Source organism: Phyllostomus hastatus, unplaced genomic scaffold (assembly GCF_019186645.2).
Source record: "Phyllostomus hastatus isolate PE091 unplaced genomic scaffold, TTU_PhHast_1.1 phas_scaffold_755, whole genome shotgun sequence".
In the NCBI taxonomy this organism is placed as follows: Eukaryota; Metazoa; Chordata; class Mammalia; order Chiroptera; family Phyllostomidae; genus Phyllostomus; species Phyllostomus hastatus.
The window spans coordinates 3,603,630-3,608,025 of record NW_025334039.1 but is presented as its reverse complement, the minus strand read 5'-3'; positions in this window follow the sequence as shown (position 1 = coordinate 3,608,025).

Below are 4,396 nucleotides of genomic sequence, written 5' to 3'. Positions count from 1 at the left end.
TGTGGATCCGTTTATTTATTTCTGTGCTGCCTGCCTTCCATGACTAATGTGTGAGCTCCTTGAGGGCAAGGACTTTGCCTACTTTGTTCACAGCTTGGCCCTCCAGATACAGAGAGTCCCTGGCACATAGTAGCTGCTCAACAAATCTTTGCTGAATGAATGAATGGATGAATGAATGGTACCTTGCCTGACTTTACCTCACTCCACCACCAAGATAGGACATTCACACCAAGACATACATTCTTTTAAAGCCTCTTCTTCCTCTCCACTGTTCTTCTGACACTTACCGCATTTGTAGGTACGCATAAGATGTGCCTAAATTTTAAAGGAGAAAAACAGGGAAAAATTTGAAGCAAAAAATGTGGTAAAATATTTAATAACATAAATAACATAATATTTTACCAATGTAAATGTAAACAGAACTCAACATCAGCATTAACAACCATTATTCCTCCCAAATTGGGGGGGGGGTGTGAGTGTATCTTATAGTCCAAAAAATATGGTATATCTTTAGAAAAGCTTGGCTTCCATTTTCTCTTTACAGTCCATTAAAGAAAAAATATATAGTTCTTTTTTTTAAGTCATGCCTGATTAGTAATCTGATTAGTGCCAAAGTTCTTGGGCTGTGCACTGAAAGAACTGTCTGCAGGAAGCCACACTGTGTCAGAACTGGGGGAAGACCTTGGAGCTGGGGCTTCAGGCATGAGCACCCAAGGGTGTGAGCAGGGTCAGGGAGGGGGCTCAGCTCCCACCTCTGCATGGAACCCAGCACAGAGTTTGGAGGATCTGGAAGCATACAGAGGTTGTCTGTTTGTCATGGACCTGCGCTGTCCCATGGCTGACGGTGGCAGAGTTGTCCACGCATCTCCGTGAGCAGTAGACCCGGGCACAGGGGAACCCGAGGAGGAGGGGACAAGCAGGGCTGATGCCGTGCAGTGTTTACAGGCTCCGAGGCACACGTGACCGCTCGGGAGTAACTGGGAGATGCTTTAAAGGAGGCTCATTTCCAGCAACACAGCTGGTAGGCAGCCATGCTGTCGTAATTTGAGTGCAAAATGGAAATGCGACCTCTTTTTGGACGCATCCGCTTGTGAGGACAGGGACTATTGGGTTATACCTGGGGCGGGGGGAACCCGAGTTGGGAATCAGAGTTAGACATAAAAATGAACCAGGTAAATCAATCTTCAAAGTCACGGAGGGAGTCAGGATGTCCTTAGTAAACGCACCCCCAATTTTGTAACTTCTCTCTCATTTTCCTTTCCTCAGGTTAGCTCTACCCTCAAACACCAGCACGTGGGAGTTGTTCCAAAAACTATATTCACTTTTTTACAGTTGTGTTTCATTACTAGAATCGTGTCCTTTTTTTTTTTTTTCATTGCAACCAATGGGCATTGTGAAGATATTATTGCTGGAATCGCGTTCTGTGAGTCACCTGAGGAACTTCCAGTCCTTCGTATGCAGTCAGGTGTTCTTGCAAAGCATCCCCCGAACATTGCTGGAGCATCACCTGTTTATAAAGCAGAAACTTCTCAGCAGTGAGTTGCCTATTTTTTTTTTTAATTTGCTTTAGCACTAGTGTTTACGAGGAGCGGAATGATCTCGGTTCATCTGTTTGCTGTGACCTAGAAAATTCTGCCTTTGGAGAAGAGAAGGTTGGGGAAGGAAGGGGCTCGAAAGGATGGGCTGAAGGCTGACCCCGGTGTGCTTGGGACGACAGCATCCATCCATCTGCTGCAGGCAAGTGGGTGCTGGACGTGAGCCACGATAAAGACCATTAATTCTAACCCACGGTGCCCAGTGGATTAAGAGCATGTCCCGCCCTTTCAACATTTGATTCTCTCTTCCAACTGCTCCAGACTGGCTCACAACAACTTAATGGAAAAATAGCAAATTAGCAAACTATGCACACCAGTGTGTGTGTGTGTGTGTGTGTGTGTGTGTGTGTGTGTTGGGGGAGGCAGGCTTGATCATTTAACTAACACTGTTTTGAAAGCTTACTGTGGCCAAAGCTCTGCCGAAAGAGCTAGAAATAAAAGTGTGTGTGTGTTGGGGGGGGGGTAGTTAGAAAGGTAAGGTGAGTCAAACTTGGCCCCTACCTTCAAGACACTAAACATCCAGAGGGGAAAATGAATATCAACAGCAACTAATTCCAATCGGGTGTTCTTAGTAGCACCTGAGGTCACTTTCACACCTGAGGTTTTATTATTCTGTTTATCCATTCAACAAATATGCATTCGGGTCACCTAAGGGAAATTGAAAGAGGGCCACGAGCAGAACAGAGAAGGTTAATTACTTCCAAATGTGGGGCTGCCGAAGGTTACATTGCAGATGGCATCCAAGCTGAATCTTAAATGATGAGTAGAACTTTGGGAGGCAAGTCTGCGGGAACAATAGCAATGCAAAAAAGGGGTAGGGTGTAAGTAAAAGCATGACCACAAACTCAAGGACCAATGGGTGGTTTAGTGTCCCTAAAGCCCCTGTGTGGTTTGCGGGAGTTTTAAAACATGTCCAAAAACTCTCTGAAGCCCCTGCCACAAAGGGTGAGATCTGATTCCCCTCCCCTTGCATATAGTGGGGTTTTAACTAAAAGAATGTGGTGGAGGTGACGCTGTATGACTTCCAAAGCCAGGCTGGAAAAGGTGATACCATGGTGCAGTATCCACCTGGCTCTCTCAGGCCATGTGCTTGGGATACCCATATGTGAGAAGTGCAGCTACCCTAAAGCCACCAGTCTGAAGAGACCACGTGGAGAGGGCACACAGCGAGACTAAGAGATGGCCCAGAAGCCCCAGCTGTTTGAGTCTTCCCAGCATCCACCCCCAGAAACGCAAGTGTGCAGGTGTGCAAACTGGCCAGTGGTGCTTACCCTCCTCCTTCAAGTCTTCTAGCGGAGGGGCTGCTTGTTGTGGAGACAGATGAGCCTGCCCTACTGGGTCCTATTCAAATTCTGACACCCTAGAGTTGGCAAGTATAATGAAAGGCTGTTTTATGCCACTAAGTTTGGGGGTTAATTTGTTACACAGCCATGGTAACTGGAGAAAATGTGCTGAGAGAAAAGGCAGAAAGAGTCGGTTGCTGTCCAGTCAGCAAAGTCCTTAAAATCCACGTTAATTAGGAAGTTTGGATTTTACTTGGGGAGGGGGTACCGGGGAGCCACTAATAGGAGCTGAGCAGGGATGGGGCATAATGACATCTTATGACGTGCTTCCCCAACATTTCTTGTGCAGATAACTTCACATTTCCTTGAAGGCTTGTTGGCAGTGGAGAGGGAGGAGGAAGAAGAGTACAAGGCCTCAGGTCCCTGAGGAAGGTGGTGTGGAGGGAGGCAGAGGCACCACCTCTGTGGAGCTCTCTCGCCTCCTTGGGAAATGCCAGAAAACATGGAAAACAAACATGGCAGGCGGGACTAGCTGAGATCTGCCACTAGGTACAAAGCCATTGTTTCAGGACCTGAATGTAAGACCAAGGGCTAGTCCTCCCTCCTTCCTCCTTTTCCACAGGATTGAGAAAGTGTAGGTTGGTGAGCCTTAGGCAAAGGGAAAGCAACTAAATAAAATGTGGAATGCAGCCATTAGCTCTTGCTCTTTAAGTCTGGCTTTTCTCCACTAGGTATGCACTACTGTTTCTCACCTCTGCCTTTTGTCAGGCTAAGCCCTTACCTAGAACACTGAACTCCTTTTCTTCTTCTAGCCAACTCCTCCCTCAAGACTGAGCTTTAGGAGAGCTCATTCATTCATTCATTCATTCACACACACACTATTTATGAGGAACCAAGTCATGCAGCAGACACAACACCAGGCACTGAGGAGACAGATGGAAAAGACTGAAGCAGCCCCCACCTGTGTAGAGGCCAGTGGAAGGAACAGATGTGATAAGATACAGGCACCCCTCAGAGATATTGCAGGTTCGGTTCCAGGCCACCACCATAAACTACTGCAGTAAAGCATGTTGTAATCTTTTTTCTAGTGGAGGGTCTTGCCTTCAATTTGTAAAATTACACCACCTATGAAGCACAATAAATGAAATACAACAGAACAAGGTGTGCCTGCATATAAATGATGAGGCGGTGGTATCGCTTCCATCTGCAGCCCCAAGAAAATGGATGACAACTACCCCCAGGTTCTCGAGAAAGACAGATGTCAGACTCCTCAGGCAGGGCTTGCAAATGGGATGGTCAAAAGGAGCTGTGTGGCTCTTGGCTCCTCATCCACTCAAAGGTGGAAAGTGCTAGATTTAGAGAAGCTGGAAGGGACACAGCACATAAAGGGTTATGGAAGTCACGGAAGGGGGCGAGGGTATCTGCGGAGGAGATGTGGGCGGGGTGAGGACAAAAGAGTGACAAGTGCACCCTTCAGGGACACCATCACCCAAAGGGCTCATGGGGGAAGGACATCCT